This window comes from Delphinapterus leucas, chromosome 1 (genome assembly GCF_059928025.1).
Source record: "Delphinapterus leucas isolate spDelLeu-1000000601 "Yukka" chromosome 1, BTC_Dleu_Yukka2, whole genome shotgun sequence".
Lineage (NCBI taxonomy): Eukaryota > Metazoa > Chordata > Mammalia > Artiodactyla > Monodontidae > Delphinapterus > Delphinapterus leucas.
The window spans coordinates 123,125,640-123,145,388 of record NC_143129.1 but is presented as its reverse complement, the minus strand read 5'-3'; the positions used below and the strand labels follow the sequence as shown (position 1 = coordinate 123,145,388).

At 40.9% G+C, this 19,749-nt stretch overlaps 1 protein-coding gene across 1 annotated transcript in view; it reads left to right on the top strand.

The window, feature by feature from the left end:
• The window catches only part of AK5 (adenylate kinase 5), a 238,174-nt gene that overhangs the window by 97,225 nt on the left and 121,200 nt on the right, over positions 1-19,749 (top strand). The window lies entirely within an intron of this gene.

Genomic DNA, 19,749 nt, shown 5'->3' with positions numbered 1-19,749 from the left:
CTACGATCAGGAGATCAGACCAGAGGTCGGCGAAGAGTTAAGCAGTTATTGCAATATTCCAGTTAGGGGGTGAGAGCGATTTTAACTGTAACAATGGCTGTGGCAATGGAAAGGAAAGATATTAGAATATTACAGATGGAAAAGCTTAGAGATTCACAATATTTACACCTCCAAGGAACTTTGAAAATTATTTTTATAGCATAGGGCACTATATTGAATATCCTGTGATAAACTAATGGAAAAAATATGAAAAAGAATATGTGTGTAAAAATTACACAACATTGTAAATCAACTATACTTCAATAAAATAAATTTTAAAGAAATAAAATTAATTTATCCTGTCACTGGAAATTTCTAGAATGTCATTACAACCAATCAGAGCCTTTGACTAGCATAAGCTAACTACTGTTACTTTACCAAGTTAACAAGGGCAAGCAAATAAACTCAAGGTGTTAGTTGGCTCTTTGAGAATTTTTGTGAATAAAAGTACAACCTCCACTGTATTCTGAAATACAAAATACCTAGAAAAGTAACTTATGGATGCTTATCACTGCTTTCTGAAACCCCAGGGAGACTCGCAAGTTGGAAACTACTGACTGGACCCAGAATGTCTCCATTTATAGGTAAAGAAATGTAACCAGACACATCCCAAATCACAGGCAAGTTTGTTAGCAAAATGGAGCCAGAATGAGCCTCTTGTATCTTGTTCAAAATCAGTTACATTCTGCTGAGAATTAGCAGGACCTGGTGTTGCACTTTTGCAGGACCTGGTGTTGCAGGACCTGGTGTTGCACTAGCAGGACCTAGTTGCACTTTTAGGGAAAAATCAAGTCGCTTGAAAAGTAAATAATAATCCCCTCATTTACCTTTTGCTTAAGACTAGATTTTCCATCATTAAATGTTTGCTTAAAGCAAGATAAACCATTATTTCTAGGTTAAAATTGGCTGCTAAAACCACCACCTGGATACTTTTTCTAACACTGATTTCCAAGCTACTTATTTTCTGATTATCCTGCCATTTTAAACAAGAACAAGCATCGCTGATTCTTCATCCATTCTGACCTAATGGCACATTAACAATCACATTGTTTAAAAGTTCCATTGTCATATGTATAAATAAATGGGGCCTTAACAAGCCCAAGGTTTGAATCCCTTATTCCACTCCATGACGTTTTTCATCTTCCATAACTCTGCCCACAGACTATCATAAGGGTTGGGCATTCATTGCCTCTTCAGACCAGCCTCAAAGATCTCCGTGGTGATGTCTATATTTTATGGCATAAGTCAAGCTGCTAGATTAGCAGGTGGTTGTCATTAAAGGGGAGGAAAAGTGAATCAGAGATGCCCTGTCCCTGTTATATGCTACATTTAGGGAGAAAATTAAACTGTGTATTCTCTTCTGGGTGATCACCACCCCTATCATTTGCTCTCTTGTTCATTCCCTCTCTCTCTCTCTCTCTGTAAGCTGTCCTCAGCATTCAGGTACAGCCTTTGCTGCCAAATCTTTATTGTCTCAGACTAACCCAAAATCCATGTAGAATATTCTGCATCTTACCTTTTTTTTCACAGTAAGCATTCCTCATGTATGGGAAACTGTGATAATTTAGAATGAAATGTGGGAGAAATACTTTTAAATCTTGTCAGCTACATAACACCTGACACTTAAGAGAACTCATGCATTACTGAAAACAAAGTGTGGGAAGGATGAGATCTATTTTAATAAAAAGAAAAAGAAGATTGATCTGAGCCTCGAGCTTTCTCCTCTTGGCCTAAAGGAGAATGGCCAAGTAGCAAGACGTTTTTGATGGGGTGACCAGAAGAGTTGCTGTTTCAATAGACAGGCTGAGTCCCAGACCACAGATTAAGGAAGCAAACTCAGAAGATCAGAGAATGTGGCAGAAAGTAGAGATGAACTGGAGGACTGGAAGGAAAAGGATCTAGTTCGGGGAATGAGAACTATCCTGCCTGGAAAATAGAAGGCTCAGTGATAACCGAATAGCATAATTAAGGATGTGTAAAGCTTATGGCATTGATTACAGTAACTGACTTCTTTGACTAAACCAAAGCCTGAGTTGCAATGGACTGTATTTGGAGGCCTGCCATGTATTTAAGCTAGATAGCCTAAGGATGATTTTCTGATGTCCAGAGGGACACTGTAGAATTATTTTGATGTGATGCAATATTGGTGAAAGTCAAGACCACATCCTCCTGAGAGAAGAAAATGGCGGAGATGGGGAAGGAATGGTAATGTTCAACTTTGAAACATGTGGGAAAGATATTTGCAAATTCTTGTTCCAAATGCTGGGAAAGAAATTGGATGAATCTATGGCTACCACAAGAAGAATTTCTGGGCCTCACTGATACGAAAGAAGAAAAGAGAAAAAGTGGCATCATCTGGAGCACAGAGATTGCCTGGTGCAGCAGAAATGCTGAATTATGTAAGTAAAGTACAGAAAAGTGACTGGAGGACACAGTGAGAAGGGAGAAGACTACAGAAAAGAGGAAGATAGAGGAAATGAATACAATTTTACCTTTTTAAAGAAATTGATAAAGTGATTAATGTGAAATTGGGGAGGTAAAATAATTGCAAATTATTACTATTTTAACAATTGTCATTATTTTGAAACCACAGTTCCTCTAAACTTCTTTTTTAAAACAGGATGATTTATATGGCAGGCAGACCTCAAACATGGGTCTTTGTGAATTCAAGTGAGAATTGAGCCTCAGCGGGACACTCGAGGTCTGATATAACCCTGTGATTCTGTGGTTTGGGGAAGGATCACCAGTTATAAAAGATAGTTAGCTGTTTGAAAGGACACTTGCAGAATATTAAGAAGTGCATTCTGCTCCTGTCTGAATATCATACCCAGTTACAATCAGTTATGTTTAGCTTCACAAAAAACTTCTTTGATATAACGTGATCTCCAATAGGATGAAATGCCTAGACCACGCACTCATCTATAATTATTCATAACCTCATTATCTGTCGTAGTTTATAAAACAGAGATGTGAAAGTTTTGACCAGAGCACGTTTCACTTTGTGAAACTTGTATTTTGCCAGACTGCTGTATGTGTCTTGGGTGGCTCATTACCGCTGTCATTAAACAGTTGGTAAAACTGTAACACTGGACACTTAGGTGAGCGTGTAGAGCCCAGAATTTGTGAAGCTAACAACCAACTTCTACACAGAATGACAAACCCAGATCACTCATAAAGAGTAAAAGACAAAATATCAATGGGAATAAACACTGAACCAGAGAGATGATCAAAATCACCAACCCATCCAGAAAAGAAGCCCTTTTTTCCAGTTTTGAAAGAATGTAAGAAATAAAAAACAAACCCCAAAATGTTTTTTAAAAATTCATAAATAAGATTTTTGTTCTATTTACTTTATATCCATTTTACAGCATGATTTCTTAGTTTAAAAGTGAGGAAATTCTAAGAAAGCTAAGATTAAAAAAAGGCAGAGTAAAGCCTTAAATTAAAGAATACTTTAAAAGTACATGTTCAATCGCTTTAGAAGAACAGTAGATTATTTTTATCTGTGTATTTTAAAGAAGTTCTAGAAATTTATGGTTAATCATTATTGGTATATTTATTTGAAAGCTGCATTATCAAAATTTGTATATGAATAGCACATGGGCATGTTTTGTCTTGGGTTGTACTCTGCAGCAGCAGAGCTTCTGAGAGGGTCTGTTGAGGGATTGCTCTCAGAATACACCTGTCATTGAGTGAGGGGAACAGGAGAAGGCAGGGAAAGAAGGCAGATACAAATTAAAAATTTCAGGAGCAGTCCAGACTCAGCCTGATCTCACCAGCAGCTCCGTACAGAGGATTGCACAGAGATGGCCCAGGGGATGGGGGCTGCTTCCAGGCAGCACCCGTCAGCCAAGAGCAGTCCTCCAGGAAAGGGTCTGGGGATGAGCTGTTAGCAGCCAATACTCTCAGCAGCTGGGGAAGGGTTTACCAACCTGGTATATATATTTGTCTCTCTCAGGACCTTCTTCAAATAAAAACATCCTCAGGCTATTGATGTGGCCCAGTGTCTGTCCATAGCAGGTGCTCAATTAATAGCTAATGGGTGGGTAAATAAATGGATAGATGCTACAGAAAAGACACCGAAAACCAGGTAATAAAAAATAGATAATAATAATAACTAGCATTTATAAAACATTTGCCATGTGCAGACACTATGCATGGATTATTTTTGTGAGGTAGGAACTGTTATTACCCCCCTTTTACACCTGCAGAAACTGAGATGATGTGTTTTCCAGAGTCACATAGCTGGTGTGATATCAGAGGTCACACTCTTAACCTCTTCATTGTACCAAATGCTCAGAAATGAGGAAGGTGGAATAGAGTAAAACAAATGTTGAAAACCACTGACCCTGGGTCATTTATAGCTTCACAGAGTGGCTTCGTTTTCCTTGTAAAAGATGGAACTACCAGCTGCACCTCCCTCCTTCTAAAAGGCCAGGCATATCAACTCCAAGGTGGTGCTTGAATAAAATAAGAAATTCTAGAATCCTTGGAACATGCAGAGTGGTTGAAATATCTAGAAGATTCCCAGTCTTTTTGTCTCTGCTATGTGATAGATTAACCACTGAATAAGCACATATATAATTATACTTTCTAAATTGGTTGTTTATGTTTAGGCCTGGCTGCAGTTAAAAATATACCATGAATACTATTAGACGGCATGAGATTAAAATGGATGTTAATTATTTTTCAGTATTCCTCCAAGGAGCAAGTTTCCAGACTTAAACTCTCATGAATCTTATGGAGGAAATCCTCAAACACATTTGGGGCCGTTCTAATGAGTGGCTTTGCTCTTCTTCAGGGTAATTACTAGTTTGCTCTGTGCTGTTTATAAGCTAAGCCACTTAAAGTTTAAGCCACATCCCTCTGTAATTCACCTGACATGTTGAAAAACTTAAAATAACACATTTTAAATGAATACTAATATTATCTTAAAGTGAGACAAGTATCTGGCTACTTACAAATCTTTAAAAATTATGTATCTGGGGCTTCCCTGGTGGTGCAGTGGTTGAGAGTCCGCCTGCCGATGCAGGGGACACGGGTTCGTGCCCCAGTCCGGGAAGATCCCACATGCCGCGAAGCGGCTGGGCCCGTGAGCCATGGCCGCTGAGCCTGCGCGTCCGGAGCCTGTGCTCCGCAACGGGAGAGGCCACAACAGTGAGAGGCACACGTACTGCAAAAAAAAAAAAAAAAAATGTATCTGAATTTTAAATAGAGAACTCGTATTGCCTTCTCTTCAGTGTGTGCTCAGGGGATTATGTTTAACCCCCTCAGTTGTCGTCCAGCTGGGTTCATTGCGACCAGGGAAACACAGAACCTGAATCTGCACATTCATAATCATGATTCTCACTCTCCTGACAAGACCGCTAAGTAGGTCATGATTTTATGCCAAAAGGAAATGGCCTTTTAGTGGCCAAAGGACTGTTTTTTATACTCCGTGGAAACCTGTTTTGGTGCTAGTATTAACGTCATTGCTGTAGTTTCTCATTCCAAATTTATCACTTTGCCCTCAATCTTCCATTTTTGCCTTTCCTACCAGGAAATAGTGATGGGACTTCTTTTTAAATATTTTAAAATTCAGGAAATCATTTTATATTACAGTTATTCCCAGCTTTTGGGGTAAACACAGAAATGTAGCCTAGTTCTTAGGGCCTGATTTTTATGATACCTTATACTTCTTTTTGAGACAGAACTGTTGAGATCACAATTCATTTATTTATTCATTTATTCACTTACAGAACGTTTGGTCCAAAAAAAGATTGTGGAAAAGTGAAAGTGAGGCACAGATTAGGGTGATTTGTTGCTATTGTGGCTTTTATTTCCTTTATCAATGTTATAATGATATTTATACAATAAATGTAAGCCAGGGAGATTTTTATTGATTTTTTAAAATTTTTATAGGCGTATAGTTGATTTACAACCAGGGAGATTTTTAAAAAGCAGAAGCAATGATGAGAACTAAGAAGTTGTCAGAAAGAGATGTAAATCATTTTGGACTTAAAAGAATTTATCCCATTTTAAATGCTTCCAGGAAATGTGATTCTACATAGACAACCATTTGCTACTCCCTAGTATAGTAATAGGTAACGCTTTTTGAGATTTACTATGTGCCAAGCTCTACAGTAATAATGGATTATTTTACTTAACCCTTTTAGCAGTCCACAACCATGTGATGTAGGCACTATGGCTATCACCTTTCTATGGATGAGGAAAGAGGCTTAGAGAATCACAAAGTCACACAACTAGCAATGGTAGGACTAGGATTTGAATCCAGGTCATCTAGCTTAAGAGTCTTTCTCTACACCTCATCATTTCCCTTGAGGGTCACCTGTGGTCAAAGCAAAACAATAAATTATTATTGACATTATTGAGAAACCTAATTCTCCAAACAGAAAAAGAATTGTGTAGATCTGGCTGCGTGTTTTCTGATTCCTAAATTGTTGTCAGATAAAGAAGAATATCTTTATTAGATCTGGGGCAGCCACAAACCCAGACGAGAATATTTATGGGTCCTAAATATATGGGACTCATATGCCTTCATCTCCTCTGACACTTTTTCTAATCCTCAAATCCCATCTATCCACACATCCTTCTTAATCCCCCTTTCCTCTCTGAGACCAATTAATTCTCCTTTCTCCTCTGATCTCCCATGTACATTTCTCTATAGCTCTGTGACTGCCTTTATTCTATACTAATGTTAGGGTTCAAGTGAATGTCCCCTCACTGGACTATGAATTCTTCAAGGGCAAGAGTATTATTTTACCGAGCACTGAACCTCCAATGCATGGCGTATAGTAGGTGCACAAGATGTGTTTTTAATGAATAAATTAATCAAAGTTTCCACACACTCAATAGTGTCATTTTCTCACTTACCTTTAATGGAGAGGACATTCATAACAGGCGAAAACGCAGTCTTCTTTATTCTACTATGTGATACTCGAGTAAAACATCTTTGCATACCATACCCACAGCACATGTTAGGTACTCAAATATTTGTTGAGTAAATGAAAACCATCTATGAGAACCTTCCAATAGCTTGCAAGAGGTCTTGCAGGATGTGATAAATTTCCTAAATATCCTACAAAGTCACTACATCATTTTGTAAAAGCTGGTATATTTGCCTTTGTTTTGTGTAATCAAAGCTGCCTTATTCTATGAGCCTGAAGGTTGCATTTGAAATTGACATTAGTTTTGGTTTTCTCAGGCTCAGCTTTTTTGTCCTGAGGCTCTTAAAAGATTCTCATTGGCTTTGGTCTCCACTGGCACGTCCCATGTGTCCCATGTGTACCACGTGGAATGCTGTCTATAAAATTCTGGAGAAATCTGTTGCTTTGCAAATACTATGCACCTTTTATACCTTAGGTAAGCTTACCACTTCCCAGCCCCTTTAGGAGGAAGTTCACCATGTCCACGATGGCAGAGATAAATCATAAAGAGAAGGAGACTTGGCTGGAGACAGCACAGAGGCTAATCACTTTTCAGAGGCTATGCTCATTTCATCTTTGAGGGAAGTCATACCTGCATAGAACAGAATCTCTCATTGCTGATATCTACGGGAGGCTAGACAGGATTTCTTCTAGGGTCTCAAGTGTATCTGAAAATGAAAAAGAGGAATAATTAAACAAAAATTAGCCTCGGGGCTTCCATGGTGGCACAGTGGTTGAGAGTCCGCCTGCCGATGCAGGGGACACGGGTTCGTGCCCCGGTCCGGGAAGATCCCACATGCCATGAAGCGGCTGGGCCCGTGAGCCATGGCCGCTGAGCCTGCACGTCCGGAGCCTGTGCTCCGCAACGGGAGAGGCCACAACAGTGAGAGGCCCGCGTACCGGAAAAAAAAAAAAAATTAGCCTCAAACAAACAAACAAAAGTGATGGAGAAGGTGAAGCAGGACACACATGGACAAGTTTCCATGGGATGAGATAGAAGCATATTCTGCATCTCTCTCCCCTTTTTCACTCATCTTCATCCTCTCTAGCCACCCACCTCAGCTACTGCCTGAAAGATCTATCAATACCATACTTACCCAACAGAATCAACCCAGGGCTACACATGATTTGAATTTGCTGAGTGCAAGATTGGTTGAGTGATATGTGGCCAATGGAATTTCTAGATGACCCACTTCAAAATTCAACAAATAAAATATAGATATTGCTTATGGATGACAAGTAATCTCTTTTTCTACATGTTGCTTCTAGTCAAAGGTCTAATGACTTTAGCAGAGGAATGTGAAAAGTAACCATACTTTTAGTTGAGTCAGCTAAAACCACATAAAGTCAGCATCAGAAGAATTTATAGGGATTTTTTATCCATTTGCACATTAATTCCTCTCCTCTGTCCATGGACCTAAATATAAATCCTATCATTATAAATCTGATTTCCATTCTCATAATTTTATTTTTCTTTCTTGCTTCATTCATATTTTTCCTAAAACTTGGAACAAAATAGCTGAATTATCCAAAGGGCCCAATGGCTATTAAATTGTTAAATAATCATCCATTCTTTTTTTTTAATTACTTTTTAATATCAAACCATAGCCATCTTGTTAATAAGTTAATTACTCTGAAACAAAGACCAGATTGATTTTTTGGGAACTTGGTACTAACCACATTATCACAAAGTACTAAACCTGGGGTTAGTGCATAAAGGAAAAAGTGAGGATGGTTGTTTAAATGGCTCTGAAATTGGAAATGACCTTAAAACTAAAAATACAGGGGAAAAAGACGTATACACGCTACCATGTATAAAATTGATAGCTAGTGGGAACCTGCTGTATAGCACAGGGAGCTCAGCTCAGTGCTCTGTGGTGACCTAGATGGGTGGGATGGGGGGTGGGTGGGAGGGAGGTCCCAGAGGGAGGGGATATATGTATACATAGAGCTGATTCACTTCGTTGCACAGCAGAAACTAACACAACATTGTAAAGCAACTACACTCCAATAAAAAAAAAAAAGAAATGAATGTGGGATAACTAACTGCATAGGATTTATTCTTCACAGAGCAAAGTAGCTTAGTTCTTTTTTTTTTTTTTAGTAGCTTAGTTCTTAAGAGCGCACGTGTAGTATGGTAAGACAGAAGTAAGACACACCTGAGCTCATACCCAAAACCTGTTCTTCACCAGTTTGACCTTAAATAAGTATTACCTTTCTGAGCTAACTATTTCCTTGGGAGAGTGACACCTCGGGTTGTTCTGGGTGTTACTGAGATGTTTACAAAGTGCTTCACCTATTGCCTGGCAGATAGAAAATGCTTAATAAATGGTAACTATTGTTATGCCCATGAACTCATCTGCCACCTTCCTGTGGACACAGCCCAGCACACAGTTAGTACATGCACATGCCCAGGGATTTCTGGTAGAGGAAGCAGCTACCAGATCAAAAACCCCAAGAAAGCCGTCAAATAACTTCAGGAAGCAAGAAGGTGCATCACCACCCAATCCCTTCTCAGAAGGTGAATCCCAAAATTTTAAGGCAAAGTCACCTTCATTTTCTTCAAAGAAACTGTGGCTTTCATACCTTTATTCCTTGTCACTGAAAGAAATGCCCTTCCTTTCCTTTCTTCACTTCACTTAGTCTCACTTATTCAGACTTTGACTCACGGATCAGCTTCTCCAGGAAACCTTCTCTGACCCTCCCCTAACCCCACACTGCCCACCTGCACAGTCCCAACCCCCAGGACACCCCATCAAGGCCCTTCTTGCACAGAACTGTTATTAATGATTTACTTATCAGTTTCTCAACATAGACCTTAAACTCCATGAGGGCAAAGGCACTGCCATATTTGACTGAATTAAATTAAATTTCCCCAAAGTCATACTTATAATACTTCTTGTCCATATATTCAACAAGGGGAAACATTAGCATGATTCTTCTAAGAGCTATTTTATTATCCAGAACAATTGCTGGCTACTCCAATAAAATCTGTTTTCATCAGTGTTAAAGAAATTTTGCCATCCTAAAGAAATTTGTATAGAGAGACAATCTCTCAGTACTGGTAACATAGAAAGTGTGTACTAACTAAAAAGGAATTTGATTTAAAATCCTAACTCTTTTTCTGCTTGTAAGCAACATGTTTCATCCTAAGGTCCCGTGTTGACATTGCAAGATACATTTCCCTTTGCTTTTCGTTTTCTGAGCTGATCTCTTTGATTCCACTTGATCTCCACTAAATCTCCCATGTAATTATGAACTGGCCACATTTGGCTAGGGTTGTTAAAGTCAACACCGCTGGTGAGATATTTTTAAAAATAAAAGAATGAAGCATCTCAACTGGGAAAAAAAAATGGAAAGGAAAAAATTGGTAAAAGAAAGAATGAGCCTGATCTTCCCAAGGCCTAAGTTAGTCCCTAGCCACACATCTGGTGCTTTGGCAGCAGGTGGTTTTTTCAGGCTTCCAGGGTACCACTTAGGGCTCTACAGAGGAGACACTTGAGCACTAGAGAGAATGGAGCCTGTAATTATGAAAGGTACCAAATGTCACAGGAGGCTGAAATTTGACTTCTGAGGCTCTTAACTAGTTTTAGTTTACACGATTTCTTGGCAGAGGTTTAAATCTTTATGCCACCACCTTGTAGTTTTATAAAGTCTCAAATTGCTGGAATGCTGGGACGAGAGGGAAAAAAGAGAAAATAGGAAGGGAAAGGGTATTTTAATTAATTGAATTTTCTGGTTAACTGAGTCTGACAAGTATTTGTTGTCTAACTGCTGGGCTCAGCACCCTGCTAGGTGCAGTAGAGAAAATATAGGAACCACGTGATGTGATTCTCGTCTACAGTGAGTATATCTTGCCTATTTTCCTCCATTTTCTTCCTGTGACCTTTCTTTATCAAATCTTTTCAAAGTATTTTAATCCTTGTTTGCGCCTTAATAATTACAGAAAAGCTTACATGATTTAATCCTCTTTTCATGTATTTTCACTACCCAGTGCATACCTAGGATAAAGTAGGTGCTTGATAAATCTTTACTGAGTTGAATTGTATCTTGTAGATCCATCCTGATCCTAAGACACATTCTAAAACTTTTCTTATCTGACAAAATCCACTGTATCAACCTATTTGCTGGGGCTGCAGATCTATTTCTTTAATTAACTTCCGAGTGAGAAACAACGCATCATTTAGTAGTATCATCTTTAAAATATATTAAATCCGTTCACATGTACTAAAATAGGGATTTTTTTCAGCTACACCTCCATTAGACTAATTACAGTTTCGATCTCTGGTTGGGGAACTAAGATTCTGCAAGCCACACGGTACGGCCAAAAACAAAATGAGTTCCCTGGCCTAGTGGTTAGGCTTCCGTGGTTTCACTGACAAGAGCCCAGGTTCAATCACCGGTCAGGGAACTGAGGCCACAGCCTCAAGGCAAGGCCAAAAAGACTAAAAAGGATATCTATGCCCTTTATATATATGCTTTCTGTGGCAACTTAATTTTACTTCACTTTTTTTTCCAGCTTGAGATATAATTGACATATTACATTGTATAAGTTTCAGATATACAGTGAGATGATTTGATACACATATATGTTGTGAAATGATTCCCATGATAAGGTTGTTAACACACCCATCACCTCACACGATTACAGTGTGTGTGTGTGTGTATGTGTGTGTATATGTGTGGGTGGTGAGAACATTTAAGATCTACTCTCTTAGCAACTTTCTAGTATATGATACAGTATTGTTAACTATAGTCACCATGTTGAATATTGGATCCACAGAATTTATTCGTCTTATAATGGAAATGTGTACCCTTTGACTGACATCTCCCCATTTCCTCCACCCCTTAGGCCCTGGCAACCACCATTCTACTCTCTTGTTTCTGGAGTTTGGCGTTTTTTTAAGATGCCACATGGAGCAACTTAACCTGAAAATTGTCCTCTCCTAGTGCCAACAGATCCATGAGCAAAATATTGAGCACTTGATATCGGTTCATTATCTGGACATTGCTCAGTCTGAGGATGTCTGCTCTAGGGCTCTACTTTAGCCTGCAAAGTATTAAAAATCAGCTACTGTAGCCACATACCATTCAGCTACTGTAGCCACGTACCATTCAGCTCAAAAATTGTTCCAGACCCAGTTTCCACCACCAACTTGGATTCTTTATGCTTTGACTCTTCCCAGCAACCGTCTGCAAGTCCTGAGACCTAGTCTCTCCCCTCTTATTGCAGGCGGTCTGGCTTTGGATCCACCATCCCCTAATGAGACAACCCAGAGTAAGGAGCTCTGGGAAAGGAGTCTGGAATGTTGCTGCCCAGTCAGGGGCAGGGCTGAAGCCCTGGCTGGGATGTAAGGAGGAGCAGCTGAGCCAAGGCTGTGCCTCAGGTGCTGGGGGATAGGGAACCCCTGGGGCAAAACCAGAGCAGCTTCCACAGGAAGTGCTAGACTGAAAATGGACCCAGACCATAAATCTACTCTCCAACCCCAGAGAGGCTCTTAGAAGGAGGGCAGGCCTACTCTTTCTTTGATTACTGAGGAAGGATTGAGTGGTAATGAGAGGAGAAAAACAGAATCCATGCTAGATGACTTCAGTCCTCTTAACAAACTAAAGGGCAGGGTTGTTTAAGTTGTAGAAGGCTACTGCGGAAGGTACAACTAGAGTCAACAGTAGACAAACAGGATGGAGGAGCAGTAGCCAGCTTCCCTGTGAAATTGATAACTTTAAGCTAAAGACCGCGCGAGAGAGCTCTATTTGGAGTTGGGACATCTTCTGCCTCTTGCGGTCAGCTTTGCCTGTCTTGCTTCTTCTGGTGCTCCTGGCCAGCCTGCAGAGAGGTTCTTCTGCCAACAGACACAACCATCTGGCAGGGTACACATATTATACAGAGAAATAAAATCACCTACTATGGCCTCAAAATGGAAAACAAGATCAAGAATATTTGAGTATATTGCATCTGGACCTGGCTTGGCTTGGCTTCAGTCTGTCCTGAGAGTTCTCCTTTAGGGCTTTAATTCTGGTTTGTTCTGCAAGAGCCCAGCTAAGATCTGTGGCTGCCCCGTGGAGCTGAGACCTGATCTTAACAGCCTTGTCTGTTCGATGTAGACAGATTTGGATTCAGATCCTGGTTCCACCACCTACATGATTTGGCTTTCCCAGACAGAATGTTGTCCCTACCCACCCCACCCCCAACCAAATCTACTTCGATGCTTCTCTTCAAATTTTGTGTTTAATTATGAAGCTTTAGAAAGACAGTTCTGCAGAATAATATAAACTGTGATTACTCCATCGCTCATAACTACAGATTTCACTCCTGGGACCACAAGTTTTTTAATGATCACTATTTTAGTACAAGCTCCAATTTTTGTTGGAGGAAAACAAAGTACTGTAAAGAGGACACCAACCAATCAATTCTTTAGAAGGAAGTCTCAAGACATATAAAAGAAAAGATTTGAAGGGCCAGTGTTTTGCATGTTGAAGGGTCTCCAGTAGCAAATGATGAAAAACATCTGGTAGAGAGCATACTTAAATGAAATCCCTTGCAGGAAACCAGGGATAAGTAAAATGTTGAAGAAGCTGGTATGATGCTCAGAGAAGGATACTTATGGGATATATAAAACTGAGACAATACTAATAACAGAGCCAATTTATTTCCTTTTCAAATGTTGAAGCAGAGAAAATACAGGAGACAGAGCTAAATTTAATGAAAGTGGAATCTAGAAAGGCTGAACTGTTATCCTCCCTTTTGAGTCCTTTTAGGATATTTTATACACCTAACATTCCCAGCTAGCAGAGCTAAGAATACAGAATGCCTTGTCTCTGTGGAGAAGATCTGGGCAGCCTCTTGCAGTCTGAAAATCAGAGCCAAAAGAAAACAAACAAGAGCTCATTTCTGCCATTAAAATTGCAAACCGTTGTGCTTCCCTGGTGGCGCAGCGGTTGAGAGTCCGCCTGCAAATGCAGGGGACGCGGGTTCGTGCCCTGGTCCGGGAGGATCCCACATGCCGCGGAGCAGCTGGGCTCGTGAGCCATGGCCGCTGAGCCTGCGCGTCCGGAGCCTGTGCTCCGCAACAGGAGAGGCCACAGCAGTGAGAGGCCCGCATAGCCACAAAAAAAAAAAAAGAAAAAGAAAAAATTGCAAACCGTCATTGTTGCTTTCTCCTCAGATGGTGCCTAATTCTGCTCAATCTACTATAATTTCCTTTCCTAATCTAGATATATTTTGTATGATTTTGAAAGCTGTTACAACATTTGTTATTCAACTTAAAACATGTTGTGAGTGAACTGGGGAATTTGGTAAGCATCTCATTTTGAAATTTCCAATTGACCTCCCCAGCCCTCTTACATTAAATGACATAAAACAAATCATGCAGACCGTGTCCTCTGCGAGTTCTTTCCCTCAGATTAAGAAAAGAGGTTTGTTAAGATTGCTAGATATTAAATAACAATCATCAAAAAGATGAAGGGCCCACCTCACAGAATTTCAGAGCTGGGAACAGCCTCGGACATCATCTGGCCTAGTGGCATACAGTTACCTCTGCCCCCAAAGCTTGTTTCTGACCCACGAGATCTATAGAAACTGTTATTTCTAGAACCTTCATCACCCTATACCTATGCTACCCCTGCAGTATTATCACTTCTACTATCCTCTGTATTTTGAAGTTTACAGCACGGGTTCTTGCAGGTCAAAATCAGAGAGAGAGAGAGAGAGAGAGAGAGAGAGAGAAAGAGAGAGAAGGAAGGAAGGAAGGAAGGAAAGAAGGAAGGAAGGAAGGAAGGAAGGAAGGAAGGAAGGAAGGAAGGGAGGAAGGGAGGGAGGGAAGGAGAGAGGGAGGGAGGGAGGGAGGGAGGGAAGGAGGGAGGGAGGGAGGGAGAAAGGAAAGAAAGGAGATCATTGCTACTTGAGTTTCAAAACACTATTTAGAAACCCAAAAACAGAATGCTTTGGTGTACATGAGGGTCTCTCAACTTCAGCACTATTGACATTTTAGACTGGATAATTCTCCGTCGTGAGAGGGCTGTCCTGTGTACTGTAAGGTAGTTAGCAGCGTCCCTAGACAATAGCCTCCCCCCTTCCAGTTGTGACAACCAAAAATATCTACCAGCATTGCCAAATATTGGGGCAGGGGTGGGAGGGGTGGACACAATTATTCCTGGTTGGAACCACGGATGTGTATGGTTTGTGCAAAAACAGATAGTAAGTAAAAAGTCTGATGACTGAAAAGCCACTTCTCCACTCACCATACACACAACCTCTCCAACACTGAATGTTACCAATTTGTAAAGGTCTTTGTCCGTTAAGTGGCAGTTGTCCTGATAGTACCCAATCAGAGTGCTCTCCAAGGTCCGGATGCCACATAATTTGCCAAACGACTAGAGACAAGAGTCCCATGCTAGTCCTGGAGCTGTCAAAGTGGGATGTTACAGAAAATAAGGAAGACGAGGTTAACTCCTGTGGTCCTGATGCAAGAGTCAGTGGGCTTCAACAATATCTCTATAATCCCAGAGTTGAGTTGGCTGTGTGGGTGTCATCTTCCTTCCTTGGGGCTCCTTGTTCGTAGTCCAATCACTTAAGAGTGGTCAGTTGAAGAATCTACCTAGGACATAGTAGATACTCAGCAAATATTTGTTGAATGCTTTCATGAATGATGTTTTACTTTTTGCATTTTGCCTTTTGGATTGGACAATTAAGTACTTTAGTCTGCCAGAGCTAAACATATCCTTGTTCAAATCAGTTGGAGGATAGAATATCTCCTAGAAAATCTCAAAGTCAGTTGTATTCCTTATTACACAATCCCCAAGTTTAAAAAAAAATAAGTGTATGCATGTGTGTGTGTGTGTAGCATACACACGCCTTGTTCAAAGTACAGAAGCAATCAAAGGTCTATAGAACATACTCCCTCAGCCTTAAGGAGGAAAAAGAAGGACTGCAGTTATGCCAGGCTCTGTATTGGGGTATTGAATACACCATCTCTTTAGCCCTCACAATAATCACATTGTATGGGGCTTCCCTGGTGGCGCAGTGGTTGAGAGTCCGCCCGCCGATGCAGGGGACACAGGTTCGTGCCCCAGTCTGGGAAGATCCCACAAGCCGCGGAGTGGCAGGGCCCGTGAGCCATGGCCACTGAGCCTGCGCATCCGGAGCCTGTGCTCTGCAACGGGAGAGGCCACAGCAGTGAGAGGCCCGCGTACCACAAAATAATAATAATAATAATAATCGCATTGTATATATGCTAAGAACAGGGAAATAAGTTGTTCAAGATCAGACTGCTGCTACAGGGAAAGCAGAAATTCAAATCAAGCTCTGGTTGAGTTTTAAGCTGCCTAAGCCAGTTTACAAGCTTCCCCTGACTCACTTGGCCCATGTGCCCTGGGCCTCGGTCACTTGTTGAATGGAGAGCTGTCCACCGATGCCCTGCCTTCCGGCGTGGCTGACGGACCCAGCCAGCCTCTTAAGGATGAAGGCTGGGCTTCATCGTCCCCAGCCTGGTGGGAGCCTGTGCAGAGATGGCTCCCAGGCCCAACCAGACCATACCTGTAGGGGGTTGGGCACCTTCCAGCACTTCTAGATCCAGATGCTTTGCCACTCCCTGGGGCATGGGATCTGGCTTCCCAGGGGCTGCCCCGGGGTCTAGGAAACACAGCCAAGAGGTGAGGGGACTTAACTCTTCATAAGGAAAACTTGGACCAGTGGAAGCAGGAAACTGAAAAGACAGCATATAAATGCCTCTCCCTACCTCCCTCCTCAGACTGTTCTGAGATGTACTGGTTCCATTTAGACTTTCTGGAGACCAGCTGTGACTTTGTGAAGCTGGGGACCAGATCAGTAACATGCCACCTTACATTTGCTTTGCTTCCTTCTCTGTCTCGCTTCCCTTTTTCTTTCAAACTTACTGCCCTGGGATTACATGCATACACGCGCCCCCAATAAAGTGTTAACCTATAAGTTTTGCCTTAGGTTCTGTTTTCTGGGGAACTACGGCTAAAACATAAGCTTATGCTTTCTTATTTATAAAATTATATGCTGCCACCCATCTTTCAAAAGCCCAAGAAAAAAATAAAAACAAACCCCCTCTTAGTAGAACTTACCCGTTACTGATGATAGCTGACAGACATTTTGAAAGAAAAAGAACAGCCATGGTCTACGGGTGTGGGAAGCAGTGCATTAAGGTGGCACTAATCTTGCCTTGGTGGTCCCCTCGTATCTGCCCTAACCACCATCTGCTTTTCTCGCCCTTGCGTTTAGACAGAGGGGCTGTTAACACTCATTTGAGCAGCAGGGCTATATTTGTCTGACTATGATGATCACATTTAGCCTGATAGGATGGAAAGTGTCAGTCATCCTAAGTGCAAGTCCTACTTCTCCTGCTTGTCAGCTGTTTGACTTGAGAAAGTCATAATCTCTGAGCAGGTATTTCCTCACCTGTAAAATAGAAACAAGACAATCTGCCTCACCTTTCCCGTGGGCTGATGTGACATAGTGAAAGTACTTTAAAGCACCATACGATGAGCTTTAACTGTGTAAGGGGAGATTAGGTAATAACTTTCTAATTTGGGCTTCTAAATTCCTCTCACTAAAAATAATGAAGCACTTCAGTAGGAAAATATAAAGGAATAAATCACTTAAATCTTTTCAAATATCTTCAAGATAATAATTAAGGTTAAAAACCAAGATGGGGACTTCCCTGGTGACGCTGTCCGCCTGCCGATGCAGGAGACGCGGGTTCATGCCCCGGTCTGGGAGGATCCCACATGCCGTGGAGTGGCTGGGCCCGTGAGCCATGGCCGCTGAGCCTGCGCGTCCAGAGCCTGTGCTCCGCAACGGGAGAGGCCACAACAGTAAGAGGCCCGCGTACCGAAACAAACAAACAAACAAACAAGCAAACAAAAAAAACCCCCAAGATGGAATAAAAGAGACTGTATTTTCCCTCCCATGAAACAAACAAAAATAAATAAACAGAAAATATATATTTAAAAAAAAACAATTTTAAGACACTGGACATCAGACAATGAGGTGATTCCCTGAGAGAAAGGAAACAAATGTGATGGGCCCGGTGATTGCCCCCAGCTTATTACTGGAGACTTTCCAGCTACAGTGCAGGGAGAAGGAAGCCTTGTGGAGATGGGTAGACTCCAAGAGTTGAGGAAATGGAGCTGAGAGTGCAAGAGACCCAAGGTGGCTGGATTGCAGAGGACAGAGTACCAGAGATGCACAGAGAGAGAACTCTGGAGATCTGCTGAGGGTTCCCCTCCAGCATCCAGCAGAGTACTAATCAGGGCATGCATATGAGCAAACTGCCCAAGGCTGAGGGAAAAACCACCCAAAAGGATCAGCAGGAACAGTAGCTGGGGCTCACACCAGCCTGAGAAGAGTGCCTGTTTCCACAGCCAGACTGGAAAATCCCTTAATTCACAAGGAAATGGGTAGAGTACTTCAAAGTGTCTTGCCTCAACAGGGCAGAATAATTAACCCTAAACTAAACACTGCTCTGGTCCAGTCCAACAAATCTTAAACACAAGACCGGAAAGGATCAAGTTGTTTCCAAGTAACTAAACTGCATTCCAGAATGAAACTCAAGAATATAGAAATACAAAACCACCTACCATCCAACATGGTCAAATTGTCAACGCCCGGCATCCAGTAAAAAAATTACCAGGCGTGCAAAGAAACAGGAAAATATGCCCCCATAATAATGGGGGAAATCAATGAAAACCAACTCAGTTGTAGGAATTAGCAGAAAAGGATATTAGAAGTTATAATTGTATTTCATGTGTTTAAAACCTTAAATAGAGACATAGATATTTTTAAAGACTCAAATCAAACATCTATGGATAAAAACTACAATGTCCAAGATGAAACATACCCAGGATGGAATCAATAGTATATCCATACAATGGAATACTACTCAGCAATGAAAAGGAATAAACTTGATAAATCTCAAAATAATTGTGGAGAGTGAAAGAATCCAGACAAAAATATTTCATGTTGTACAATTCCTTTTACATGAAATTCTAGAAGATGCAAAGTAATCTCTAGTCACAGAAAACATATCAATGATTACCTGATGGGGGGGTGGGGCAGGAGGAAGGGATTCCCAAGGGGCACAAGGAAACTTTGGGGGGAGGTGATGGAGATGTTCACTATTTTGATTTTTACGATGGTTTCACAGGTGTATATAGATGTCAAAGCTTACCATTTTGTACACTTTAAATATATGCAGTTTATTGTATATCAGTTATAACTCAGTAAGTCTATTTTAAAAAAACAAAGAGACAAAAGTGTATTTCTAAAAACCACTGAGGGACTTCCCTGGTGGTCCAGTGACTAAGACTCCACACTCCCAGTGCAGGGGGCCCCGGTTCAATCCCTGGTCAGGGAACTAGATCTCACATGCTGCAACTAAAGACCCCGCACGCAGCAATGAAGATCCCACGTGCTGCAACTAAGACCCAGCACAGCCAAATAAATAAATATTTCAAAACCACTGAACAACTTGGGAAATAGGGGATTTATAAATGTAACCACATTTTTAATATTTAAAATTTTGTAAATTTTAGAGAATGGTAAAATATTTGAATCCATAATTTTTGTTACATCTAAACCTATAGTGTCTGTAGACTATACCTATAGAATAGCATCTATAGTATTTGTATAGTAGCTAAAATTTGGTTTGAGGGGTCTCTTTTTTTCTTTTTTTAACAATAAATTAGAAAATCTATCCCCATGTGGTTTAGAAATATTTTTTCATGAAGGAGGCAGCAGCGGGGAAGATTTCAAACCAAA